Raw genomic sequence first — 14,604 nt, 5'->3', positions numbered from 1 at the left:
TGAGAGTTTTTCATGCCAAGCATCTTTTTCTTTTTCAAAAGGGGGGTCAACTGATGCCAGTCAAGTGGGGTGTGTGTGGCCCAATTAGTGGATACGAGGGAGACTGTGGTTGGAGTCCCCTCGCTGTGTTTGTAAAAGAACCAAGATGAACAAGTCATGGCTCTCAGAGGACTTTTCTTCCCCTGGGTCATCCAGGGGAGGTGAAAGGCGCGCGTATTTTTGAGAGTGCTTCATTTAAAGCATCTTTTTCTTTTTCAAAAGGGGGGTCAACTGATGCCAGTCAAGTGGTGTGTGTGTGGCCCAATTTTTGGAAAAAAGGGAGACTCCGCTTGGAATAACCCTTGCTTGCTGTGTTTTTTAAAAGGAGCCAAGATGAACAAGTCATGGTTCAGCAAAGACTTTTCTACCTACCCCGGTGTCATCTGGGGACGGTTAAGTATGGCGTATTTTTGAATGTGCTTGATACAAATCTAGCTGTGAAGTGTACAACTGGGGCACAAGTGCTGCCACTGAAGGGGTGGGTGTGTGTGTGGCCCAATTTTTGGAAAAAAGGAAGACTCCGCTTGGAGTCACCTTGCGGTGTTTTACATGATTTTAGAAGGGCGTGCCATGCCTATATCTGTGTCTCCTCCTATTTTTCCTTGTCCAGCTCTTTTGTTTTCGCATGAGTATTTGTCCTTGTCACTTTCCCATGTGTTTGTGTTGTGTTGTGAGTTGTTTGTCACCTTTTGGACACCTTTGACGGTGTTTTCTAGGTGTTTTTATGTGTTTGTGATTGCCTGCCATTGTTTCCTATGCGGTTCGAGTTCGGTTCGTCGAACATTTGCCGAACCCAACTCGAACAAGACGTCCGTTCGGCTAACCGAATTCGAGCCGAACCGTGCCCGGTTCGCTCATCTCTATTCGAGAGTAGAGATGAGCGAACCGGTCGTGGTTCGGCTCGAGTTCGGTTCGTCGAACGGAGGTCCCGCTCGAGTTCAGTTCGTCGCACATTCGACGAACCACATAGGAAACAATGGCAGGCATTCACAAACACATAAAAACACCTAGAAAATACCCTCAAAGGTGTCCAAAAGGTGACAAACAACTCACAACACAACACAAACATATGGGAAAGTGACAAGGATATATACTCATGCGAAAACAAAAGAGCTGGACAAAAAAAAAGAGGAGGAGACACAGATATATGAGTATATGCAAGAAAACGTCGATGCCATTATTGTGCAACTTGAGCCCTGCTCATTTTAGGCTTCCAATCTGGATAAATTGCCTGAGCTTGCCACGTACGCCTTGGGGATCTTGTCATGTCCTGCAGCCAGCGTTTTATCGGAACCTGTCTTCAGTGCTGCTGGGGGTCTGCTGGCAGATAAGCACACGTGTCTGTCCACTGACAATGTGGACATGGCTCTCAGAGAACTTTTCTTCCCCTGGGTCATCCAGGGGAGGTGAAAGGCACGCGTATTTTTGAGAGTGCTTCATGCAAAGCATCTGTTTCATTTTGAAAAGGGGGATCAAGTGATGCCAGTCAAGTGGGGTGTGTGTGGCCCAATTAGTGGAAACGAGGGAGACAGTGGTTGGAGTCCCCTCGCTGTGTTTGTAAAAGAACCAAGATGAACAAGTCATGGCTCTCAGAGGACTTTTCTTCCCCTGGGTCATCCAGGGGAGGTGAAAGGCAAGCGTATTTTTGAGAGTGCTTCATGCCAAGCATCTTTTTCTTTTTCAAAAGGGGGGTCAACTGATGCCAGTCAAGTGGGGTGTGTGTGGCCCAATTAGTGGAAACGAGGGAGACTGTGGTTGGAGTCCCCTCGCTGTGTTTTACATGATTTTCGAAGGGCATGACATGCCTAAGAGGTTGAGTTTCATCATCTGCAACTTGTTGGCAACAGAAAGGCTGCCTTTACACCCTTTTGAGACCGAGGATTTTCGAGACCTTATGCCCATTGCAGTGCCCCAAGAGCCGATGGCCAGTCGTCACTCCTTCTCCAAGAAAGGCGTGCCCGCGCTACCACAGCAGGTCACACACAACCTCACTGATTCCTTGAAAAACTCTGTGTGTGACAGGGTGCATTTCACCACAGATACTTGGACCAGTAAGCATGGACAGGGGAGTTACCTGTTGCTGACTGGGCACTAGGTAACTATGGTGAGAGATGGAGAAGGGTTTGCTGTACAAGTCTTGCCGTCCCCACGACTTGTGTGTCAATCCTTCCTCTGTATGTACAAGTTCCTCCACTGCTTCTGCCTCCTCAACCTCGTGTGGGTCCTCCACCTCGGCCCAAACCCTGCGTGGTCAGGCCACCCTTCCTTGTAACTACGCCCAAGGAATCCCACACACCTCCTTACTATGCTGGCAGCAGAGCTCAAGGCCATCAGGCGGTCAAATGTTTACTTTGAAATGTAGGGGAAATGTGAGACACCGCTGAGGAATTGTGGACGGTTAGCTCTAGAGAGTGAGACCGAGTTTCATCAATGGTTGTCTCCACTCATCCAGCAGTCAGGGAAGGTCGGGTGCGACAATGATGCAAACCAGTCTGCGACCCTTTTTCAGGGCAATGTGACACACGTGCCTTGTATGGCTCACGTGTTGAACCTGGTTGGCCAGCAATTTTTAAAACACTATCCCGGCCTACATGGCCTTCTGCAGAGGTCACGGTGTAACGCCTTCCTGGATCGACACACTCAGATGGGCTGTAAAGGATAGGCTAGAGGCAAGCCACTCACTAAGCTGGACACCCAGAACCCTGAAACCCTTTAACCCCTATACAGTGATTTGGAATTACACAGGGCCCAAGTTGATCAATACCTGTGGAAGGCTGCAGTTCCAGAGAATAGTAGTCATGCAGGGTCAAAAACATTAATTGAGGAAGAGGAACAGAATGGGATGGCCAGGACTTAATCAGAAAACAAGCAGAGGTGAAATGCGGATCGGCCAACGAGGTACATAAACAGCAAGCAGGAAAAGTAGTCAGGTAACAAGCACACAAACTCATAAAACTGAACTGGGGGTAACAGTAACAAGAGGTTCATAGCTTTGTCTGGCAGTGGTCTGCAGACAGGAGGGGCCTAAAAAAGGGTGTGGTGTCTTCCCATTGGTTGTAGCTGAATGATGGTACTTCATCTGTGAGATACCCACCACCTACATTCAGCCTGTGGTTCTGTATCTCTCAAGGTAACGCAACCCAGTGGGTGACCATAACCTGCGTCCACCTGCGCCGCAGGCATCGACTCCTTTCCCATCATCAGCACTATGCACGAAAGGAACACGTTGTCACCTGGCGACCGAGTACAAATTGATTGAGTGGACTACGTTGGTGACTTAAGAGCCGTGTGCGGCAATGACGCAAACCTGTCTGCGGCCCTTCGTCAGGGCAATGTGACACACGTGCCTTGTATGGCTCACGTGTTGATTCTGATTCTCCAGCAATTTTTAAAATACCATCCCGGCCTTCATGGCCTTGTGCAGCGGGCACGCTGCTATGTGCTCACTTTCATCCTTCGCACCCAGCAGCTCAACAACTTTCATCGCTCCGGAAGTCTTAGGGTCTGGCGGTTAAACGCCGGAAATGCGATGTTCCGACACGCAGGAATTGGAATCTGCACATGTTGCAGCGTGTGTGGCAGCACCGCAGAGCCCTGCTGAAATACGGTATGACGTATACCCTTGGCTAACTTGATCCAGAGGTGGTGCAGATCACGCTGCTGGAGTGGTGTCAGATCAAGGACCTATGCACCCTTCTACACAGTTTACAAATGTCGACGAAGATGTTTAGCACTGGCGATGCCATTCTCAGCGTGACAATTCTGGTCATCTACAAGATGGAGCACACTGTAAGCATTATTCGGAGTCAGCTGTTGGTCCAAGAGGAAGGTGAGGAAGTACAGGAGGAGTCATATGCAGAAGGGATAATAAGATTTACAAGGTCCATACGGTGAGCGGCACCTAGGCGGCAGTCATGGTGGGGGATAGGGATTAACAAGGGCGCATAGTATCAGCAAAAATTGTTGAGGAAGGTGCAGGAGCCCATGAAGAAATGGAGGACGAACTGGCGATGGGCATGGAAGACTCAGCAGATGAGTGAGAGCTTGCTCACATTTCGGTTGTGCGAGGTTGGGGGGAGAGGGCAGAGGAAGGAGGCACGATTCTCACCTCTCTGCCACCAACACACCAAGGACTTGGTCCTCCTGGATGCACAAGACTCATGAGCGCCTTCTTGCTGCACTACCTACAACATGACCCTCGGATTGTACGAATTTGAAGTAATGCTAACTACTGGGTTGCCACACTGTTAGATCCCCGGTACAAGACAAAATTTGGCGAAATAATTCTTGCCATAGAAAGGGACGCACGTATACAGGAGTATCTGCAGAAGGTGGTACGGATTCTTAGATCTGCTTTTCCAGTAAACACCAGTGCTGCACAGAGTGAATCTCAACGCTTTCTCATGGATAGGAGGAAATGGTCTTTTACTTGTCCACATCTGAGGGACCGAGGGCTGGCTGCTGTGCTGAGATGGCATTGAGTACGGTGTCCCTGCAGAGTTGCACTTTTGGTCATATACCAAATGAGTTGAAAAAGGACAAATGCTGGTGGAAAGGGGAACAGGTGTGTTGGAAAGGGGAAAAAAGTTTTTGTCCGTGGGTTTGTTGGTTAAGCAAAAGTAACATTTGATGAAGAAACACCATCTGTTACGGTAGGACTCGCAGATTTGGATAAGGTGGAATATACTATGTTACCGCTATATAACGAAAATTAAGAAAAGAAAGAGAAAGGTATATATCCCCATCAGCAGTCAATGTCCACCGTGCTCCCAGATGGAAAAGGAGAGGTTGGCAACTGGAAGGTTAGGTGGAGGATACAGATCTGTGTGGCTATGAAACTAATAGTTGCCTGAACCGAGTTAGACGCCACTCGGATCTGGAGACTGGGAGCCCTGTTAGCGTCACAGGGTCCACACGCCCACCCAGCCCAGGAACTCCCTGTTAACATCACAGGGGCCATTCAGTACGCTGACCGTGTGCATTGAGGCCACACCTGTGGACAGCAGGCGCATCAGCAGCAGCAGGCCTGTTAATGCCACTGGGCTGCACAAGCAGGACTTGTAGGACAGGAGCTGGTCTTAACCGTTCTGCGTTACCAACTGTGGTGGCGGCCTGCATCGACGCCCTATCCCTGCCTACCTCTGGCCTAAAGCCGCAATGGGTTCAACACATGGAGGTGTGCTCTTTCGGAACATAATAGAAGACTGCGCACCTCCTTGTTGGCTCCAGCCCGTTTTATAACCTGGGTCTGCCCCAAACCAGGGTGGACCACAATGCACCTCCTGGAGACAAAAGCAGAGTGACATGTCATGAGTGGCATAACTAGCGTCCTATTTGGAACCGCAACTTCAATAATGACTTCATGGCTGCCACGACACAAACACCTCACCAGTCATCGTCTGACCATCAATAATGAGGTGACAAGTCATAGGGGCGGGCCTCTGCAAGCCATTTGGGAGTGGCCTGGCCACATCGTCAGGACACCTGATGCCCTGTGGTCTATATGGGCCCCCCCACATCAGGGGCAGGGCCAAAGAGTTCATTACCGGACCTAGTTTCTGATGCAGTAAGTGCCTGAGCATGGTCAGTTGCATGAAATAGAGTCTCTGAAAAAAGACTATCAGCTTTAGCATGGTGTCTCGGCACAAAACAGGACTTAGACCCGGCACGGAATGCAAGTACCTGTGCAAAGAGGCTTTTCACACTAAGTGTGGGAGCATGCGCTGTATCCCGAAATGAAGACTTAGCGTCAGGAATGGCACAGTCAGGCTGAGCATACTCACTAGGCGAAACACTGTAGTTAGGCTGCAGCTGGGGTAAATCGGCACACGCATGCGCACTAGCTGCCTCTCCACACTTACACGTGGAGGAGAAATTGCTCTTCGGGTGTGGACTTGGAGATGCTGTCTATGAACAGAAGGAAAAGCTAAAGGAAGCCTCACTTTCTATCCCTCCGAATTACTAAATGCAGCAATGAATTCCCTGAGTTTGCTATAACATTAGCATAGCAAAATGGGCATGAGAGTGTCATGCAGAGTTGCTAGAAATAGCTTGGCACCAGTGGGGCTCTAATGGAGTACAACAGCCAGTTCTATGATGCCACTAAATGGCAGTATTTTTTGCTATCATTATAGCTTATTAAAAACTTAGCAGGAGGGTGTCCTGCACAGGTGCTAGAAATAGCTTGGCACCAGTGGGACAATAATGAAATACAACAGCCAGTTCTTTGATGCCACTAAATGGCTGTATTTTTGCTATCATTATAGCTTATTAAAAACAGAGCAGGAGGGTGTCCTGCACAGGTGCTAGAAATAGCTTGGCACCAGTGGGGCACTAATGGAATACAACAGCCAGTTCTATGATGCCACTAAATGGCAGTATTTTTTGCTATCATTATAGCTTATTAAAAACAGAGCAGGAGGTTGTCCTGCACAGGTGCTAGAAATAGCTTGGCACCAGTGGGGCACTAATGGAGTACAACAGCCAGTTCTATGATGCCACTAAATGGCAGTATTTTTTGCTAACATTATAGCTTATTAAAAACAGAGGAGGAGGGTGTCCTGCACAGGTGCTAGAAATAGCTTGGCACCAGTGGGACAATAATGAAATACAACAGCCAGTTCTATGATGCCACTAAATGGCAGTATTTTTTGCTATCATTATAGCTTATTAAAAACAGAGCAGGAGGGTGTCCTGCACAGGTGCTAGAAATAGCTTGGCACCAGTGGGGCACTAAGGGAATACAACAGCCACTTCTTGTATACCACTAAGTTTACTCAATTTTTGGTATTATAATATCTTAGTAACAATGAGTTTGAGTGTGCAATGCAGGCAGAGGTGCTGCAAATATCTTTGCACTAGTGGGACAATACAGAAGTCCAACAGCCACGTTTAGGATGCCAATAAGTTCACTCAGTGTTTGCTAGTATAATGGCTTAGTAACAATGAGTTTGAGTGTGCAATGCAGGCAGAAGTGCTGCAAATATCTTTGCACTAATGGGACAATACAGAAGTCCAACAGCCACGTTTAGGATGCCACTAAGTTCACTCAGTGTTTGCTAGTATAATGGCTTAGTAACAATGAGTTGGAGTGTGCAAAGGACAGGAGGGTGCAGTGGCAGGGTTGTGGGTCTCTGGGTAGAGGAAAGGAAGCCTGCCTTTCTATCCCTCCTAATGGGGAAATGCAGCGAGGAAATCCCTGACCTTAGCTACACAGACGCTGTCATCTTGTGTAGCTGTTAAACTCTGTTTTCACGGACCTGTTACCTATGGCTCTGACCCTGCCGGTATTAGCCCTTAAAAGGATTGATAGAAACTTCTATCCCTATTCTGTACAGCGCTGTGTATGGAGCATACACAGCAGTATCGGAGATAGGCGCTGCGCCAGTGATGACTGACACCAAGGACGCAGAAGGCAGATAATGGCGTGCTGGAGGAAAATGTCAGTTTTTATAATGCAGGGACATGTGACATGGACATCCTATCACACATGCCGTTGCTTCTCTGGCTAAAAGTCCACTTAGCTGTGTGTGTGTCTGGGATTGGCTGACATGCTGGCCCGCCCCACTACACGTGCGCGCTTAGGGAAGGAAGACAAGGAAATAAAAAAAAATTGGCGATCGCCATTATCCATACAGCAGTGATCTGAATGCGCTGTTCCCGCACACTATACACTGAAATTTCATAATAGTGTGAGTCACAGAGTGACTTACACTATTACAGCGGAAAGCCAGCTAGTAATTAGCTGGTCTTTTTGCTGCTAGAACCGTTCTCGAACGTATCTAGAACTATCGAGCTTTAGCAAACAGCTCGAGTTCTAGTTCTATCTAGAACAGCCCCCAAAATCACTCGAGCTGCGAACTGGAGAACCTCGAACCGCGAACCGCGCTCAACTCTATTCGAGAGGCTCAATGAACTCGAGCTTTTTGCTAAAAGCTCGACAGTTCGAGTTACGTTCGAGAACGGTTCGAGCACCAAAAAGCCAAGCTAGTTACTAAGTGGCTTTTCACTGTAATAGTGTGAGTCACTGTGTGAATCACGCTATTATCCAAATTCAGCGTATAGTGTGCGGGGGAGACGGGGTTTAGATCAGTGCTGCTGCTGAGCTGAGTGCTGAGATAATGCCGATCACCATTTTATTTTTTTTTTCCCTAACCGCGTGTACAGTGTGCGGGCCAGGCTGTCAGCAAATCACAGAGACACACACTGCACAGTGGATTTTTGCCAGACAAGCAAGGGCTTGTGTCATGGGCAGTGCATGTCACATGTCTTTGCTCTATAAGACACGGCCATTTTCCCTGTCGCCGGCATTATCTGTCTGCTGCATGTGGGTGACAGTCACTGCTCCTGCTGCTACTGCTGCTGTGTGCGCTATAGAGATACAGTGCAATCTACACAGTGCTTTAGGGATTAGGGACTACTGGTTATTTAAGCCCTTTTCAGGGCTGATTTAAAGGCGTTCATAGCCATAGCTGCTAGGCAGGTCCATGCAAATGCTGTGCTGGGCTTTGCTGTCCTGCTACCTACAGCACCCGAGCATTCTACCCACCTGGCCATTTTTCGCCACGCTATTTTATTTCCCCAAAGTGCTGACACTTTTTGTGGCATCCTAAAAGTGTCTAGAATACTAAGTTAGTGTTCCTTTGCTGTCCATAGACCCACAGCACCCAGGCATTGTACCCACCTGCCCATTTTTGCCACGCTATTTTATTTGCCCAAAGAGCTTATACTTTTTGTTCCATCCTAAAAGTGTCTGGAATACTAACTTAGTGTTCCTTTGCTGTCCACTGACCCACAGCACCCCTGCATTCTACCCACCTGCCCATTTTTGCCATGCTATTTTATTTGCCCAAAGATCTGACACTTTTTGTTCCATCCTAAAAGTGTCTGGAATACTAACTTAGTGTTCCTTTTCTGTCCACTGACCCACAGCACTTGTGAATTCTACCCACCTGGCCATTTTTTGCCACACTATTTTATTTCCCCAAAGAGCTGACACTTTTTGTGGCATCCTAAAAGTGTCTGGAATACTAAGTGAGTGTTCCTTTGCTGTCCACTGACCCAGAGCACCCCTGCATTCTACCCACTTGCCCATTTTTGCCACGCTATTTTATTTGCCCAAAGAGCTGAAACTTTTTGTGCCATCCTAAAAGTGACTGGAATACTAACTTAGTGTTCCTTTGTTGTCCACTGACCCACAGCACCTGGGCGTTGTACCCACCTGCCCATTTTTGCCCCGCTATTTTATTTGCCCAAAGAGCTGACACATTTTGTGCCATCCTAAAAGTGTCTGGAATACTAACTTAGTGTTCCTTTGCTATCCACTGACCCACAGCACCCAGGCATTGTACCCACCTGCCCATTTTTGCCACGCTATTTTATTTGCCCAAAGAGCTGACACTTTTTGTGCCATCCTAAAAGTGTCTGGAATACTAAGTTAGTGTTCCTTTGCTGTCCACTGACCCACAGCACCTGTGCATGCTACACACCTGTCCATTTTTTCTACGCAATTCTAATTGCAAACTGTGCTGCCACTGTTACGGGCATACTAAAATTGACCGGCATACTCAGTGTTGGTTAGTCAGCTGTCAATAAAACTAGACCACCTCTGCATTGTACACACCTGTCAATTTTTAGCTACGTAATTCTAATTGCAAACTGTGCTGCCACTGTTAGGTGCATACTAAAATTGACCGGGATACTCAGTGTTGGTTCTTCAGCTGTCAATACAGCTAGACCACCTCTGCATTGTACACACCTGTTAATTTTTAGCAACGTAATTCTAATTGCAAACTGTGCTGCCATTGTTAGGGGCATACTAAAATTGACCGGGATACTCAGTGTTGGTTCTTCAGCTGTCAGTAAAGCTAGACCACCTCTACAATCTACACCACCTCTCCATTTTTGCTACCACATTTTAAGTGTCCAATCTTGTTGCTAACAAAATGAGTGGCAAAAGGACAGATGCTGGTGGAAAGGGGAACAGGCGTGTTGGAAAAGGAAAAAAAAAAAAAAACGTTTGTGTCCGTGGGGTAGGTGGGAAAGCTACATTAACATCTCCTGAAGAAAGGCCATCTTCCAGCAAAAGTAAAATGTCTACTACTTTCCGAAGTCAATCTGATGTGCTCCCTTTTTTACGGAACCGAACAACTCTAACAAAGGTAGATGATGCACCAAAAAAGAACATGCTTGAATGGATCGCAAGTGCTCCAACAAGTGGCCTCTTCTCCACCTCAACTTCAACATCCAAAAAACAACAGTCCTCTGAGTTGTCAACCCAATCGCACTTGCTTTCTCCCAGCTCTCAAGTCTCCACCTGCCATGCAGAGTATGGTGTAACAGAGATGGCTGAGTCTGCAGAGCTGTTCAGTCACACTATACCCTGGGAATCAGAGGTCTGCTCCCAAGCTACAGTGAGTACAGACCAGGAAATGGTCTACAGTGATGCCCAGAAGCTTTGTGAGTCTGATTCAGGCCCTGATGACCAAGTTTCTGAGCATAATGTACACCCTCATTCCCAAAATGTAATACCTGTTGGTGGAGACAATGAGGAACATACTGACGACGATGAGACGCAGATACCTGATTGGGATGACAACTTAACTATTCAGTCAAGGCAGGAAGAGGTTAGGTCTGAGGGTGAGGGGAGTGCAAACACAACGCTTGATGATGAAGTTCACATCCCACTTACTGTCAACCCACATTCACGCACTCGAGGAGGTCAATAGAGGTGGTGGAGGAGGATGCGACTGACTACGAAGTTACCTTGCGCCTTCCTGGACAGAGTCGGAGTACTAGAAGCACGTCAACAACTGCATCCTCAGCCACAACTCTGCCTCTGAGCACAAGTCGGCGTGGCTCTGCAGGTCACATGGGCTCTAAGCCTTGCCTAGCCTGTTCCTTTTTTGACCTCGCAAGGGATCTCCCGAATCATGTGATATGTAAGATTTGTCGCCAATCTATAAGTAGAGGCCAAAAGCTCACTAGTTTGACAACTTCTTCCATGAATCGTCACATAAGTAACAAGCATAAGTCCCAGTAGGAAGCTCACTGTGCTACAATGCGGCCTAGCGGAGCGGGCCAACCACCGTCTGCCCCTTCAAGTGCATCCGCGCACACTTCTTCCTCTATGGCTGTGGGGACAGCTGTCACACATGTTTTTCCACGCATACCTTCCACCTCTTTAACTGCAACAAGCAGTTTGCTTGGCAGGTCGTCAGTTGTTTTGGAAGGGGAAGCAAGTGCTGGTGTAGAGCTCTCTTAGACATCAAGAGCACCAACTTTGGATGAAGGCAACATAATTTCTCCGCCTGCACTTTGCTCACAGACCTGCAGTTTTCCAGGGACACCCTACTCAACACCATATCCACACAGCAGGCAGATCTTGGTCCCTCAGATGTGGACAAATAAAAGGCCATTTCCTCCGAGCCATGACAAAGCTAAGAGTTTGACTTTCACCTCTGTAAGGTCTTGGCTACCGAAATGCTGCCTTTCCGCCTGGTGGACACAGAGGATTTTCGAGACCTTTTGTCAGTCGCAGAGCCCGAGTACCAGATGCCCAGTCGCCACTACTTCTCCAAGAAAGGTGTGCCTGCGCTACACCAGCATGTCGCACACAACATCACCACTTCCTTGAGAAACTCTGTGTGTTACAGGGTGTATTTCACCACTGATAGTTAGGACCAGTAAGCATGGACAGGGGCGTTACATGTCGCTGACTGGGCACTGGGTAACTATGGTGATTGATGGAGAAGGGTCTGCTGAACAAGACTTGTGCGTAAATCCTATTTATGTAGAAATTCCTCCAGTGCTTTTGCCTCCTCAACCTCGTCTGGGTCCTCCACCTCCGCCCCAAGCCTGCCTGGTCAGGCCACCCATGTTGTAACTGTGCACAAGGAATCCCGCACACCTCCTTACTATGCTGGCAGCAGAGCTCAATGGCATCAGGCGCTCTTTACGTTGAAATGTCTGCGAAATAAGAGTCACACCTGAGGAGAGGAGTTGTGGTCAGCGCTGCAGTCCGAGTTTCGTAAATGGTTGTCTCGACTCAACCTGCAGCCTGGGAAGGCCGTGTGCGACAATGCTGCAAACCTGGGTGCGGCCTTTCGCCTGGGCAAGGTGACACACGTGCCTTGTATGGCTCACGTGTTGAACCTTGTTGTCCAGCAATTTTTAACCCACTATCCCGGCCTAGATGGGCTTCTGCACAGGGCACGGTCACTCTCTGCTCACTTCCACCGTTCAACCGTCGCAGCTGACCGACTTGCATCGCTCCAGAAGTCTTTCGGCCTGCCTGTTCACCGCCTGAAATGCGATGTGGCGACACGCTGGAATTCGACTCTCCACATTTTGCAGCGACTGTGGCAGCACCGACGAGCCCTGGTGCAATACGTTATGACGTATAGCCTGGGCCAACGAGATGCAGAGGTGGGGCAGATCACCCTGATGGAGTGGTCTCAGATCAAGGACCTATGCACCCTCTGCACAGTTTCGACATAGCGACGAATCTGTTTAGCGCTGACAATGCCTTTATCAGCATGACAATTCCAGTCATTTACATGCTAGAGCAAACGCTAAACACTATTCGGAGTCAGGGGGTGGGACAAGAGGAAGGGGAGAAAGTACAGGAGGATTCATATGCGCAAGGGTTACCAACATCTACAAGGTCCAGACGTTCAGCATCACCAAGGCGGCAGGCATGGGACGGTGGGGGAGAGGGATTAACAAAGGCGCATGGTAGCAGCCAAAATGTTGAGGAAGGTGCAGGAGACCAGGAAGAAATGGAGGATGAACTCTCGATGGCCATGGAAGACTCAGCAGATGAGGGAGACCTTGGTCAAATTTTGGTTGAACGAGGTTGGGGGAAGATGTCTGAGGAGGAAAGCACTGTTATCACCTCGCCGCCACAAACACAGCAAGGACTTGGTCCGCATGGATGCGCAAAACACATGAGCGCCTTCTTGCTGCACTACCTACAACATGACCCTCGGATTGTCCGAATTAGAAGTGATGATGACTACTGGGTTGACACACTATTAGATCCCCGGTACAAGTCCAAATTTGTCGAAATAATTCCAGCCATAGAAAGGGACGCATGTATGCAGAAGCTGTTACTTAATCTTAGCTCGGCTTTTCCACCAAACACCAGTGGTGCGCAGAGTGAGTCTCCAAGTTGTAACTTGGCAAGCATGGGACTGTCTTGTCATTATCAGTCAAACCATACCTGCAACACCGTATCTGGTGCTGGTAACAGCAATTTTATGGAATCGTTTTATAATTTTTTTAGACCATCCAATGCAAGGCCACAAGAGACAAGAAGTCTGACACATAGTCAACGGCAGGAAAGGATGATACAGGAGTATCTCCAAATGAACATCGATGCCATGACTTTGCAACTGGAGCCTTGCTCATTTTGGGCTTCAAATCTTGGGAAATGGCCTGAGCTCGCCACTTACACCTTGGAGATCTTGTCATGTCCCCAGCCAGAGTTGTCTCTTAACGTGTCTTCAGTGCTGCTGGGTGTGTGCTGACAGATAAGCGCACGCATCTGTCCAGTGAAAATGTGGACAGACTAACGTTCATCAACATGAACAAGTCATGGATCAGCAAGGACTTTACTACCCCTGTGTCATCCTGGGGAGAGTAAAGGCTGGCGTATTTTTGACTGTGCTTGATGCAAATCTACCTGTCAAGTTTGGAACTGGGGCACAAGTGATGCCACTGAAGGGGTATTTGTGGGGCCCAATTTTTGGAAAAAAGTGAGACTCTGCTTTGAGTCGCCTTGCTGTGTTTTACATGATTTTAGAGGGGCATGACATGCCTATATCTGTGTCTCCTCCTCTTTTTCCTCGTCCAGCTGCTTTGTTTTCGCATGAGTATATGTCCTTGTCACTTTCCCATGTGTTTGTGGTGTCTTGGGAGTTGTTTGTCACCTTTTGGATACCTTTGTAGGTGTTTTCTATGTGTTTTTATGTGTTTGTGTTTGCCTCCCATTGTTTTCAATGGGGTTCGAGAGGTTCGTCGAACGGTTCGCCGAACCGAAGTCGAACGGGGCCTCCGTTCAACGAGCCGAACCAAACTAGAGCCTTTAGAGGCTGGCTCATCTCTACTCTCAAACACCTTGATTTACATTTAGTCTCTGAGTCACTTCTCCCTCTCACAGCCACTTTATACAACACCATAATAACTACAGCTCTTAATTTGGCCCCCCCTTCACGCACCAAAAACCGCACAATTAACAGGCAACCCTGGCACACAAGCCTGACTAAAGAACTGAGGCGGACCTCCAGGGTTGCTCAGCGAAGATGGAAGCAATACCATTGCACTGAGCACTTCACTGCATGCAATTATTCCCTTGCCAATTTCAAGTCCACACTCACTGCCATAATACAAACCTACTTCTCATCTCTCATATCCTCTCTGTGTCACAACAATAAACAGCCATTTAATTATTTCAATTCTCTCCTCCATCCCCCGGCACATTTCCTCTCTCTCCCCTCATCTCAGCTGAAGACTTTATTCTTCAAGCAGAAGATTTAAAACATCAGAGAAAGCTTTGGGCCACAG

The sequence above is a fragment of the Anomaloglossus baeobatrachus genome, chromosome 1, assembly GCF_048569485.1.
Source record: "Anomaloglossus baeobatrachus isolate aAnoBae1 chromosome 1, aAnoBae1.hap1, whole genome shotgun sequence".
Lineage (NCBI taxonomy): Eukaryota > Metazoa > Chordata > Amphibia > Anura > Aromobatidae > Anomaloglossus > Anomaloglossus baeobatrachus.
The sequence above is the reverse complement of the archived record's forward strand: the minus strand, read 5'-3'. Positions refer to the sequence as shown.